Here is a 15,416-nt window from a genome sequence, read left to right as displayed (position 1 = left end):
GGAGATCCAAACGAAAAGATACAGGGTTAAGAATCTCCGAGATCCTATAAGGACCGATGAACCGAGGCTTGAACTTAGGAGAAGAGACCTTCATAGGGACAAAACGAGAAGACAACCACACCAAATCCCCAACAAGAAGTCGGGGACCCACGCGGCGACGGCGATTAGCAAACTGCTGAGTCTTCTCCTGAGACAACTTCAAATTGTCCACCACCTGATTCCAAATCTGATGTAGCCTGTCCACCACCACGTCCACTCCAGGACAATCCGAAGACTCCACCTGACCAGAGGAAAAACGAGGATGAAACCCCGAATTACAAAAAAAAGGAGAGACCAACGTGGCAGAACTAGCCCGATTATTAAGAGCAAATTCGGCCAGTGGCAAAAAAGCAACCCAGTCATCTTGATCAGCAGAAACAAAACACCTCAAATAAGTTTCCAAGGTCTGATTAGTTCGCTCCGTCTGGCCATTCGTTTGAGGATGGAATGCAGATGAGAAAGACAAATCAATGCCCATCTTGGCACAAAACGTCCGCCAAAATCTAGACACAAACTGGGATCCCCTGTCAGAAACGATATTCTCCGGAATCCCATGCAAACGAACCACGTTCTGAAAAAGTAAAGGAACCAACTCAGAGGAGGAGGGCAACTTAGGCAAGGGCACCAAATGAACCATCTTAGAAAAGCGGTCACACGCAACCCAGATAACGGACATTTTCTGTGAAACCGGGAGATCAGAAATAAAATCCATGGAAATGTGCGTCCAAGGCCTCTTCGGGATGGGCAAGGATAACAACAACCCACTGGCCCGTGAACAGCAAGACTTAGCTCGAGCACAAACTTCACAAGACTGCACAAAGGTACGCACATCCCTAGACAAGGAAGGCCACCAAAAAGACCTGGCCACCAAGTCTCTTGTACCAAATATTCCAGGATGACCAGCCAACACAGAAGAATGAACCTCGGAGATGACTCTACTGGTCCAATCATCCGGAACAAACAGTCTTTCTGGTGGACATCGATCCGGTTTATCCACCTGAAACTCCTGCAATGCGTGTCGCAAGTCTGGGGATACGGCGGACAATATTACCCCATCCCTAAGGATACCAGTAGGCCCAGTGTCTCCAGGAGAGTCAGGCACAAAACTCCTGGAAAGAGCATCTGCCTTCACATTCTTTGAACCTGGCAGGTATGAAACCACGAAATTGAAACGAGAAAAAAATAACGACCAACGAGCCTGTCTAGGATTCAAACGCCTGGCAGACTCAAGGTAAATGAGATTCTTGTGATCAGTCAAGACCACCACACGATGTTTAGCACCCTCAAGCCAATGACGCCACTCCTCAAATGCCCACTTCATGGCCAAAAGCTCCCGATTACCCACATCATAATTGCGCTCGGCGGGCGAGAATTTTCTAGAGAAGAAAGCACATGGCTTCATCACCGAGCCATTAGAGCTTCTCTGTGACAAAACCGCCCCCGCTCCAATCTCGGAAGCATCAACCTCAACCTGAAAAGGAAGTGAAACATCTGGTTGACACAACACAGGAGCAGAAGAAAACCGGCGCTTAAGTTCCCGAAAGGCCTCCACGGCCGCAGTCGACCAATCAGCAACATCAGCACCCTTTTTAGTCAAATCAGTCAAAGGTTTAACAATACTGGAAAAATTAGCAATGAACCGACGATAAAAATTAGCAAACCCCAAGAACTTCTGAAGGCTCTTAACAGATGTAGGTTGTGTCCAGTCACAAATAGCCTGAACCTTAACGGGATCCATCTCAATAGTAGAAGGAGAAAAAATGTACCCCAAAAAAGAAATCTTCTGGACTCCGAAGAGACACTTTGAGCCCTTCACAAACAGAGAATTGGCCCGCAGAACCTGAAACACCTTCCTGACCTGTAGAACATGAGACTCCCAGTCATCAGAAAACACCAAAATATCATCCAAATACACAATCATAAACTTATCCAGATATTCACGGAAAATATTGTGCATAAAGGACTGAAAGACTGACGGAGCATTGGAGAGTCCAAACGGCATTACCAAATACTCAAAATGGCCCTCAGGCGTATTAAATGCGGTTTTCCACTCATCACCCTGTTTTATCCGCACCAGATTATACGCACCGCGAAGATCTATCTTAGTGAACCACCTAGCCCCCTTAATGCGAGCAAACAAATCAGTAAATAATGGCAATGGATACTGATATTTGACTGTAATCTTATTCAGAAGGCGATAATCTATACAAGGCCTCAGGGAACCATCTTTTTTTGCCACGAAAAAAAAACCTGCTCCCAGAGGGGACGAAGATGGACGAATATGTCCCTTTTCCAAGGACTCCTTAATATAATTCCGCATAGCAGTATGCTCTGGCAGTGACAGATTAAATAAACGACCCTTAGGGAACTTACTGCCAGGAATCAATTCTATAGCACAGTCACACTCTCTATGAGGAGGGAGCGAATTGAGCTTAGGCTCCTCAAAAACATCCCTATAGTCAGACAAAAACGCAGGGATCTCAGAAGGAGTAGATGAAGCGATTGAAATCGGAGGTGCATCATCATGTACCCCCTGACATCCCCAGCTTAGCACAGACATTGTTTTCCAGTCCAGGACAGGATTATGAGTTTGTAACCATGGCAGACCAAGCACTAGTACATCATGTAAATTATACAGTACAAGGAAGCGAATCACCTCCTGATGAACGGGAGTCATGCGCATGGTCACTTGTGTCCAATACTGCGGTTTATTCATAGCCAATGGTGTAGAGTCAATTCCCTTCAGAGGAATAGGAACTTCCAGAGGCTCCAGACTAAAACCGCAGCGTTTAGCAAATGACCAATCCATAAGACTCAGGGCAGCGCCCGAATCCACATAGGCATCGACGGAAATGGAAGACAGTGAAAAAATCAGAGTCACAGACAAAATGAACTTAGACTGCAGAGTATCAATGGCAAAAGATTTATCAACCCTTTTTGTGCGTTTAGAGCATGCTGATATAACATGAGCTGAATCACCACAATAAAAACACAATCCATTTTTCCGCCTATAATTTTGCCGTTCACTTCTGGACTGAATTCTATCACATTGCATAGTCTCAGGTGCCTGTTCAGAAGACACCGCCAACTGGTGCACGGGTTTGCGCTCCCGTAAACGCCGATCAATCTGAATGGCCATAGCCATAGACTCATTCAGACCAGTAGGCGTAGGGAACCCCACCATAATATCCTTAATGGCCTCAGAAAGACCATTTCTGAAGTTTGCAGCCAGGGCGCACTCATTCCACTGAGTAAGCACCGACCATTTCCGAAATTTCTGACAATATATTTCCGCTTCATCATGCCCCTGAGAGAGGGCTAATAAAGCCTTTTCAGCCTGAATCTCTATGTTAGGTTCCTCATAGAGCAATCCCAATGCCAGAAAAAACGCATCCACACTGAGCAATGCAGGATCCCCTGGTGCCAATGCAAATGCCCAATTCTGAGGGTCGCCCCGTAGGAAAGATATGACAATCTTGACCTGTTGAGCAGGGTCTCCAGAGGAGCGAGATTTTAAAGAAAGAAACAATTTACAATTGTTCCTGAAATTCAGGAAGGTAGATCTATCTCCAGAAAAAAACTCTGGAATAGGAATTCTAGGTTCAGACATGGGAGTGTGAACAACAAAATCCTGTATGTTTTGAACTTTTGCCGCGAGATTACTCAGGCTGGAAGCCAAACTCTGGACATCCATGTTAAACAGCTAAGATCAGAGCCATTCAAGGGTTAAGAGGAGGTAAGAAGCAGCTAGACAGCAATTAAGGGCTAGGCAGCAAAACTCTGAAGGGAAAAAAAAAAAAAAATTTTCCCTAAACACTTCTTTTCCTCCTGCTTCAGCCCAAACAATTAACACTTTGTGGCCGGCTATACTGTCATGAATCCCCAATGGCTAGGGATAGTACAGGACAAGCAAAGTACAACTAAATAACGGACGAGCTCTAGGGTGATGGAACCTGGGCTGACCGCTGCCCTACGCCTGACAAACGCAACTAGAGATAGCCAGGGAGCGTGCCTACGTTGGTTCTAGACGCCACGCACCAGCCTAAGAGCTAACTAGTACTGCAGAGAAAATAAGACCTCACTTGCCTCCAGAGGAACGTACCCCAAAAGATATAGTTGCCCCCCACATGTATTGACGGTGAAATGAGAGGAAGGCACATACATAGAGATGATATATATAGCTTTAGCAAATAGCTTTTAGCTTTTGAGGCCCGCTGTAAACTAGAAAGCAGAACGATACAAAAGGGGACTGAGCGGTCAGCAAAAAACCCTAATCAAAAAACCATCCTGAGATTACAAGAACCCATGTGCCAACTCATGGCACATGGGGAGAACCTCAGTCCACTAGAGCTACCAGCTAGCATAGAGACATAATAAGCAAGCTAGACAAAAAAACAAACAACTGAAAATCAGCACTTAGCTTATCCTGAAAGATCTGGGAGCAGGTCGGCAGGAACCAAACAGAGCACATCTGAATACATTGATAGCCGGCAAGGGAATGACAGAAAGGCCAGGTAAAATAGGAAACACCCAGCCTCTGATGGACAGGTGGAAACCAAAGGCCGCAACCCACCAAAGTCACCCAGTACCAGCAGTAACCACCAGAGGGAGCCCACAAACAGAATCCACAACAGGGGACTCTCTTGTGGCCGGCGGTACCGCCCCAGGGCCCCTCATGTTACAACAGTGTGTCTGACGTTGGGTGCGCACCACCACCGCCAGAGACACTACATTGTACTATGAGGGACCCAGTGGCAGTGCCATCGACCAAAAGCGAGCACACCCACCTCTTCTGACAAACAGCACTGTAACTAACGGGTGCTTGCGCCAAGTGTCGAGAGTGAGACAACGGCCCCGTGGGGGGAGTTTTCCCATTGGGGGATGTGTAAACATGTCGTATGCTGGTCAAACAGCTGCTGCAAATTAAGAGATTTTAACACTCAGTAAGACCAGTCCACAAGCAAGACCTTTTTATAGGAAAGCTAGGTGTCAGCCGGGAAAGGTGGGGCAAAATAATTTGAAATCCAGGAGTGGTTCATTTTAATGAAGGTGAGATCATCCACATTTTGGGTAGCCAGACGAGTCCTTTTTTCGGTTAATATTGAACCAGCAGCACTGAATACTCTTTCTGATAGCACACTAGCTGCTGGGCAAGCAAGCTCCTGCAACACATATTCTGCCAATTCAGGCCAGGTGTCTAATTTGGATGCCCAGTAATCAAATGGGAATGACGGTTGAGGGAGAACATCAATAAGGGCTGAAAAATAGTTAGCAACCATACTGGACAAATGTTGTCTCCTGTCACTTTGAATAGATGCTGCAGTACCTGTCCTGTCTGCGGTCATTGCGAAATCACTCCACAACCTGGTCAGAAAACCCCTCTGTCCAACGCCACTTCTGATCTGTGCACCTCTAACACCTCTGCCCTGTAGCCCCCTGCAGCTCGTGTGAGAAACATCACCGGCGCTGTGTGCTGGGAATGCCTGAATCAAACGGTCTACATGAGTAGCTTGTTTGGTTGCTAATATTTGTTCGAGGTTCTCATGTGGCATAATATTTTGCAATTTGCCTTTATAGCGAGGGTCAAGGATGCAGGCCAACCAGTAATCCTCATCGCTCATCATTTTAATAATGCGTGGGTCCTTTTTGAGGATACGTAAGGCATAATCCGCCATGTGGGCCAAAGTTCCAGTTGGCAAATCTGCGGTTGTGCTGGTTTGAGGGGCAGTTACAGGCAAATCTACGTCACTCGTCTCCCTTACAAAAACAAAACCCGGCCTTGCAACGCCACTAATTTCTGTTGGCCCATGAGAAGCTTCCTCATTAAAAAAGTACTCATCCCCATCATCCTCCTCGTCCTCCTCCTCCTCTTCGCCCGCTACCGCGTCCTCTACAGGGCCCTGACCAGACAATGGCTGACTGTCATCAAGGCTTTCCTCTTCCTCTGGTGCAGACGCCTGCTCCTTTATGTGCGTCAAACTTTGCATCAGCAGACGCATTAGGGGGATGCTCATGCTTATTATTGCGTTTTCTGCACTAACCAGCCGTGTGCATTCCTCAAAACACTGAAGGACTTGACACAGGTCTTGTAGCTTCGACCACTGCACACCTGACAACTCCATGTCTGCCATCCAACTGCCTGCCCGTGTATCCTCCCACAAATACATAACAGCACGCCTCTGTTCGCACACTCTCTGAAGCATGTGCAGTGTGGAGTTCCAACTTTGTTGCAATGTCGATGATTAGGCGATGCTGAGGAAGGTTCAAAGAACGCTGATAGTTCTGCATACAGCTGGAGTGTACAGGCGAACGACGGATATGCGAGCAAAGTCTGCACACTTTGAGGAGCAGGTCGGGTAACCCCGGATAACTTTTCAGGAAGCACTGCACCACCAGGTTTAAGGTGTGAGCCAGGCAAGGAATGTGTTTCAGTTGGGAAAGGGCTATGGCAGCCATGAAATTCCTTCCGTTATCACTCACTACCTTGCCTGCCTCAAGATGTACAGTGCCCAGCCATGACTGAGTTTCTTTCTGCAAGAACTCGGACAGAACTTCCGCGGTGTGTCTGTTGTCGCCCAAACACTTCATTGCCAATACAGCCTGCTGACGCTTGCCACTAGCTGTCCCATAATGGCACACCTGGTGTGCAACAGTGGCAGCTGCGGATGGAGTGGATGTGCGACTGCGGTCTGTGGACGAGCTCTCGCTTCTGCAGGAGGAGGAGGAAGAGGAGGAGGGGGGGCGAACGCCTACAGCCAACTCTTTCCTTGACCGTGGGCTAGGCAGAACTGTCCCAATATTGCTGTCCCCTGTGGAGCCTGCATCCACCACATTCACCCAGTGTGCCGTGATGGACACGTAACGTCCCTGGCCATGCCTACTGGTCCATGCATCTGTTGTCAGGTGCACCTTTGTAGTCACAGACTGCCTGAGTGCATGGACGATGCGGTCTTTAACATGCTGTTGGAGGGCTGGGATGGCTTTTCTAGAAAAGAAGTGCCGACTGGGTAGCTCGTAGTGTGGTACAGCGTAGTCCATCAGCGCTTTGAAAGCTTCGCTTTCAACTAACCGATAGGGCATCATCTCTAATGAGATTAGTCTAGCAATGTGGGCGTTCAAACCCTGTGTACGCGGATGCGAGGATGAGTACTTCCTTTTCCTAACAAGAGTCTCATGTAGGGTGAGCTGGACTGGAGAGCTGGAGATCGTGGAACTAGCGGTGGTGCCGGTGGACATGGGTGAGTGAGAGAGGGTTGGAGATGGTATTCTTGCCGGTGCCCTACATGCAGTGTTTCCTACTACTAACCTGGTGATTCCCTGACTGCTTTGGCCTGGCGACGAAAGCTGCACAGATACTGCAGGTGGTGTGGGAAATGGTCGGCTTACAGGGAGGGAAGGGATGTAGCATTGCTGACTAGCTTCATTGGCCGAGGGTGCTGCAACCTTTAGGGACGTTTGGTAGTTAGTCCAGGCTTGCAAATGCATGGTGGATAAATGTCTATGCATGCAACTTGTATTTAGACTTTTAAGATTCTGACCTCTGCTTAAGGTAGTTGAACATTTTTGACAGATGACTTTGCGCTGATCATTTGGATGTTGTTTAAAAAAATGCCAGACTGCACTCTTTCTACTATCGGATACCTTTTCAGGCATTGCAGACTGAGCTTCTTTAACCGGATGGCCACGCTGTCCTCCAACTGGTTTTGGTTTTGCCACGCGTTTTTGGCCAGATACGGGCCCGGTAGATGGAACCTGTTGTGATGTTGATGCCTGCTGCGGCTCCTCCTCCTCCGCTTCAGAACTACTGCCGCCTGCACCCTGTTTCCCCAATGGCTGCCAATCGGGGTCCACAACTGGGTCATCTATGACCTCCTCTTCTATGTTGTGTGCAACTTCGTCTGTGTCACCGTGTAAGCCGGTGGTATTGCGTTCGTGACGGAGCACCATAGTCTCCGCTGGTTTTTATTCTGCCTCAGTACACTGCGAGGGCAATGTTCTGGTCTGAGTCAAAGGAACAGCATAGTAATCTGGCTGTGGCTGTGCATCTGTGCACTCCATGTATGATTCAACTTCTAATGGGCATAGCCTGTTAACTGTTTCACTGTGTAACCCAGGAACGGTATGTGTAAAGAGCTCCATGGAGTAACCTGTTGTGTCGACTGACGCATCTTTCACTGTTGTTTTTAGTGAAGGACACAAGGAAGCGACTTGTTCCTGACCGGGAGCATCCACTGACGATGCACTGCTCTGACATTTGGCACTTTCCGAGGAGGAGGCGAATGAGTTAGAGGCAGAGTCAGCAATGAAAGCCAATACTTGTTCCTCCTGCTCCGGCTTCAAAGTGGTTTTCCTACTCCCTGAAAAGAGAGCGTTCGAGGCCTTGTGTAGCCAGACAACGAACCTGGCTCAACAACTCGAGACTTAGGTGCTGTACTGCTTTTACCACGACCACCTGATGCTCCACCACCACTACCATCATTACCAGCTGACAATGACCGCCCACGGCCATGACCTCTTCCACTAGACTTCCTCATTGTTTGCAAAACGTAACCAAAGTAACGCTATTTGTTACTGTAAAACAACTTATCAGGTGAACTCAAACTTCTGTAGGATTTATATATACCTTTATAGGTGCCTGACACTGAAAGGAAAATCAGGCCCAATGTTACACACTAGGTTTTCTGTGCTCCAATAATTTGAGACAGATGGCACACACAGGACCAGCACTCAAGCAGAAATGCCAATCTTAATCTCCCACTATTTATTTTTTTTTTCTGGGAGAATTTACCCTAAAAAAAAAAATGGCCAAGTATTACACAGTGTTTTCGGTGCCACACAATGAGAGACAGATGCCACACACAGCAATGGCACGGAGGCAGACTTGCCAATATTTATCTCCCACTAATTTTTTTTTTGGAAAAGGGAGAATGTACCCCCCCAAAAAAAAAATGGCCAAGTATTACACAGTGTTTTCGGTGCCACACAATGACAGACAGATGCCACAGACAGCAATGGCATGGAGGCAGACTTGCCAATATTTATCTCCCACTAATTTTTTTTTTGGAAAAGGGAGAATGTACCCCCAAAAAAAAAAAATGGCCAAGTATTACACAGTGTTTTCGGTGCCACACAATGAGAGACAGATGCCACACACAGCAATGGCACGGAGGCAGACTTGCCAATATTTATCTCCCACTAATTTTTTTTTGGGAAAAGGGAGAATGTACCCCAAAAAAAAAAAATGGCCAAGTATTACACAGTGTTTTCGGTGGCACACAATGAGAGACAGATACCACACACAGCAATGGCACGGAGGCAGACTTGCCAATATTTATCTCCCACTAATTTTTTTTTTGGAAAAGGGAGAATTTAGCAAAAAAAAAAAAAAAAATGGCCAAGTATTACACAGTGTTTTCGGTGGCACACAATGAGACAGATACCACACACAGCAATGGCACGGAGGCAGACTTGCCAATATTTATCTCCCACTAATTTTTTTTGGGAAAAGGGAGAATGTACCCAAAAAAAAAAAAATGGCCAAGTATTACACAGTGTTTTCGGTGCCACACAATGACAGACAGATGCCACACACAGCAATGGCACGGAGGCAGACTTGCCAATATTTATCTCCCACTAATTTTTTTTTTTGGAAAAGGGAGAATTTAGCAAAAAAAAAAAAATGGCCAAGTATTACACAGTGTTTTCGGTGGCACACAATGAGAGACAGATACCACACACAGCAATGGCACGGAGGCAGACTTGCCAATATTTATCTCCCACTAATTTTTTTTTTTGGAAAAGGGAGAATTTAGCAAAAAAAAAAAACTGGCCAAGTATTACACAGTGTTTTCGGTGGCACACAATGAGAGACAGATACCACACACAGCAATGGCACGGAGGCAGACTTGCCAATATTTATCTCCCACTAATTTTATTTTTGGAAAAAGGGAGAATGTACACAAAAAAAAAAAAATGGCCAAGTATTACACAGTGTTTTCGGTGCCACACAATGAGAGACAGATGCCACACACAGCAATGGCACGGTGGCAGACTTGCCAATATTTATCTCCCACTAATTTTTTTTGGGGAAAAGGGAGAATTTAGTAAAAAAAAAAAAAATGGCCATTACACAGTGTTTTCGGTGGCACACAATGAGAGACAGATACCACACACAGCAATGGCACAGAGGCAGACTTGCCAATATTTATCTCCCACTAATTTTTTTTTTGGGAAAAGGGAGAATGTACCCAAAAAAAAAATAAAAAGGCCAAGTATTACACAGTGTTTTCGGTGGCACACAATGAGAGACAGATACCACACACAGCAATGGCACGGAGGCAGACTTGCCAATATTTATCTCCCTGCAGTTATCTCAGAAAAGTATGGCAGGCAGCTATAAAAAGGACTGCTGCACACAAAAGTGTGGACAAACACACAAGATAGCTGTGCAGAAAGGAAGGAAAAACAGTATTTGTGCTTTGAAAAAAGCAGTTGGTTTGCACAGCGGCGTACACACAGGCACAGCAACGCAGCTATCAGGGTCAGGGAGCCTTCTAGTGCAGCCCAATGAGCTACAGCGCTGAGGAAAAAAAAAATGTAGCTTCCACTGTCCCTGCAATCAAAAGGTGGTGTTGGACAGTGGAAATCGCTACAGCACAAGCGGTTTGTAGCTTTATGTACCCTGCCTATCACTATCCCTGCTTCCGAAGAAGCTGCAGCAACCTCTCCCTACGCTCAGATCAGCAGCAGTAAGATGGCGGTCGGCGGGAACGCCCCTTTATAGCCCCTGTGACGCCGCAGAAAGCAAGCCAATCACTGCAATGCCCTTCTCTAAGATGGTGGGGACTGAGATCTATGTCATCACGCTGCCCACACTCTGCGTCCACCTTCATTGGCTGAGAAATGGCGCTTTTAGCGTCATTGAAACGCGACTTTGGCGCGAAAGTCGCGTACCGCATGGCAGACCCCACACAGGGATCGGCTCGGTTTCATGAGACGCCGACTTTGCCAAAAGTCGGCGACTTATGAAAATGAACGATCCGTTTCGCTCAACCCTAGTCTGTAGTGTTGCAAAATTATGGTTTACATGTATACCACTGATTAGGTGGTCATGAGTCTCAGCACCTGACCAATGCAAAAACAAAAATTGCAATAGGGATTATATCTGCTGTGGTTATAACTATCTATGGGATGATTTTTCTAGTTATAGTTATTTATCTTACATTTAATCAATATGTAATGTATTGGCCCAGCTGATGATTTGAGATTATATATATATATATATATATATATATATACATATATATACTGTATATATATATATATATACTGTATATACACACACACACACAGTGGCAGGTAACAATTTTGACCCCCCGGTCAAAATTATTGTTAAAGAAGTAAAGTTAAAGGTGACACGTCTTCTTCCTATTTTGGACAAAATATATATATATATATATATATATATATATATATATATATATATATATATATATATATATATATATATATATATATATATATATATGTATATATATATATATATATATATATACATACATACTGTGTACATATATATATATATATATTTTTTTTCATCTTTTACATTTTAAAAATTACAAAAAGTTAAATGGGCAAATGCAAAAGTTTGGGTACCCTTGTAGATTTGTGTGCACAGATATGTTTGACTAAGGTTTCAGACCTTAAGTAGCTTGTTAGGGTTATGACTTGTTCACTATCACCATTATGAATGGCCAGGTGATGCAAATCTCCCAGCTTTATGAAAACCCAGCCTCCTCTAACCTTGTGCCTAAAAACAGCAGCCATTGGTTCTTCTAAGCAGCTGCCAAGCACTCTGAAATGAAAATGGTAGATTCAGACAAAGCATGAGAAGGCTAAAAGAAGATAGCTAAGCATTTTCAAGTTACCCTTTTTCCGTTTGAAATGTAATTGGAAGTCAAGATAAGGTCTGGAAGACAAAGCAAAATTTGGGTGAGAGCTGCTCATAAGATGGCTAAAGAAGCAAATCAGAACCATCTCTTGACTGCAAAAGACCTTCAGAAAGATGTAGCAGACTCTGAAGTTGTGGTTCATTGTTCTACTATTCATTGACGCCTGGATAAATATGGCCTTCATGGAAGAGTCATCAGAAGAAAACCTCTCCTGCATCCTCACCATAAAATTCATAAGTATGGAAAAGAACATCTAAACAAGCCTGATGCATTTTGGAAACAAGTCATGTGGATAGTTGAGGTTAAAATAGAACTCTCTGGTCATAATGATCAAAAGTAAGTTTGTGTGGAGAAAAAGGGCACAGAATTTCAGGGAAAGAACATCTCATCAACCATTAAGCATGGGGGTGGATCAATCATGCTTTGGGGTTGTGTTGCAGCCAATGGCACGGGGAACATTTAATAGGTAGAGGGAAGAATGGTTTCAATGAAATTTCAACAAATTCTTAATGCAAACATAACACCATTTGTAAAAAATCTAAAGTTGAGAAGAGGATGGCTTCTACAAATGGATAATGATCCCTAACACTTCAAAATCCACAATTCCATACAAACAAAACCAGGCCTATTTAAATGACTCTTCCCAAAATTCATGAAAATACCAAAAAGAGAAATCGATGCCCAATTTCAGATTTGGGAGAAAGATGTCAAAGAAGTCAAAACAAAAAAATTCCAGAGAGATCTCAATGATTTTAAGAATGGTACCATCTATAGATGGCGATCCACTACAGCTAAGGAACATGATAACTCCAGATCTTCATCACTTTCATCTATATCATCGAGGGATGATGAAGGAGAGTGGGGAGCTAGAAACCGTATCTATAACTTGAGGAAAAACAACTACAGGAAGAGAGGTAATAGTTATACCAGAAGAACTGATAATTCCTCATCGAAATTACAGGTGATTAACCTATCAGATACTCAATTGTCTGAGTCACAGATAGATGTTTTAAGTCTAGGTTTAACTTTTTCTCCTGTCTCCCCCTTTGACTCATTCCTAGCCATAAAGGATCTCCATCTTTTTGCATGAAATTTAGTTTTAAAGAAATTACATGACAAAACAAATAGAGGTGAAGATTGGAGTACTGAAGAAATGGAAGCCATAGCAACATTAGAGGAATTAATGGATGAACAAGATGTGCCCTCGACAAAGAGTAAGTTCATAGTGCCAACTCCAAAGAAATTTCCTTCACTGAATATTTACCCAAACATTGAAATTTTTGTTAAATTGGTTACTGAGGAGTTTGAAAAGATTGCTAAAGGCATTTCAAATGACAATCTAACTAATGATCAAAGAAAAGCATTATATGAACTTAAGAATCTGAGGGACATAGTGATAAAGCCCTCTGATAAAGGGGGCAATGTAGTGATCTGGCCGAAGAAGCAATACGACAGGGAGGCTTTCAGACAACTCAGAGATACCTGTTGTTATAAAAAACGAACCTATAACCCTACATCTGCAGTTCAGAGCGAGTTGTGTAAAATTTTGGATAAGGCCTTTGAAGAAGGGACAATAACAAAAGAATTGAGAGACAACCTTGTACCTGTGTATCCTAGAACTGCATGTATATATGTAATCCCGAAGAGCCACAAAAGTCTGTTAAATCTGCCGGGACGACCTATCGTCTCAGGTAATGCAAGTTTATGTGAAACAACATGTAAATATTTAGACTTTTACTTGAAGCCCATTGTGCAAACCCTACCATCACATATCAGAGATACCGGGGATGTATTGGGTAAAGTGGAAGGTATCCCCATGGAAGATGATATGTGGCTCATCACATTAGACGTAGAATCTCTTTACACATCAATTCAGCATAGAGATGGTATGCAGGCTGTGCAAATGTTCTTGTCAATGTCTGACAATGTCTGACAATGTGAAGCTATCTGAACTTCTGATGTCCCTTCTAGGATTTGCATTGGAGCATAATTATTTTATTTTTAAAAACACCATTTATCTACAAAAGCAAGGTACAGCTATGGGGGCGGCATTCACCCCCTCATATGCAAATCTATTTTTAGGGGCGTGGGAACGGAAATTTTTTTTTACCAACCCAATAGCCGATATTGAGAAAGTCCTTTTCTGGGCGAGATTTATCGATGATATTCTGATGATTTGGCAGGGCACAGAAGAAGAACTCCTGTCATTTGTGGATATACTGAACAGCACAATATCAATGTAAAATTAACATGCAAATACAGCCAAATTAGCATTGAATTTCTGGACATACTTATCTCAAAGGGACAGTCCAACGCCCTGGTAATTGATGTGTTCCGTAAGGAGACTGCTGTGAACTCACTTCTTCATGCCTCTTCTTCCCACCCCCAACAGGTGGTGAATGCCATACCTATGGGCCAATTTCTGCGGATCAAAAGAATCTGCTCCGATGACTCGCTGTTCAATAAACAAGCCGATGAATTAACGGGAAGATTTAGAAGTCGGGGATACTCCAATCGGAGCATTAAAAAAGGCTGCAGACGAGCAGCAGCAGCAAACCGGATAAACCTCCTTCAGCCAAAAGACAAGAAGATTGTACAGGACCCTATGATCAGATTCATATCCACGTATAATGAAAAATGGAGGGATATGAGAAAGGCCCTTATCAAATATTGGGCAATATTGAAAACTGTTATTAAACCGACTAAAGCACTAAATTAACAAATAATTTAAATACACGTTAAAACATAACATTTAATAATATTTTTAGATAAAATAGACAACACACACGACCTAAAAAGGCTACTGTTTGGCTAGATAAAGATACAGGGTGCTCTCAGTCCCTAATGCGCAGGCTGTCTGTACCCTGCCTTGCTGCGGAGGTTGGAACCCTATGAGACCTGCGCAATGCCGCCCCCGCTCAACGTGGACTCGTCCTATCTCACCCTAAACCACCCTCAAGTGCAGAATGATAGACAAACAGCAGACCAAACACACAGACAAACAGATAAAAATGACTAATGTGCCTTGTACTTAAACGCACATAAGATAAGTGCGCACGTGTGTTCTTTCTGAGTTAATAGTAACACACGTATAGTACATGATTGCACATGACCCTATCAAGCCTATAGACTCCCTATGGGATATCTGCACCTATATCCGCCCTGCCTATTTGCGGGGGTTGGCACCCTAAAAATTCCTGCGCAATGTGGCGCCCCCGCTCTCGTAGGCTGGCCCTATTGAGCCCTAGTGCTGTGGGCTAACAATCGCTGCAAAGCACGCTGATTGCTGGATAAGGTAAAAAATACTAAGGCACCTAATAGATAGATAAAGAATCAGTATAAATCACCAATCTAGTATATAGGCATATATTTAGACAGTATGTTCATCTCGACGCGTTTCTCCGAGATCGGTTCATCAGGAGACAT

The sequence above is a fragment of the Ranitomeya variabilis genome, chromosome 2, assembly GCF_051348905.1.
Source record: "Ranitomeya variabilis isolate aRanVar5 chromosome 2, aRanVar5.hap1, whole genome shotgun sequence".
Lineage (NCBI taxonomy): Eukaryota > Metazoa > Chordata > Amphibia > Anura > Dendrobatidae > Ranitomeya > Ranitomeya variabilis.
Note: the sequence above shows the minus strand (reverse complement) of the source record.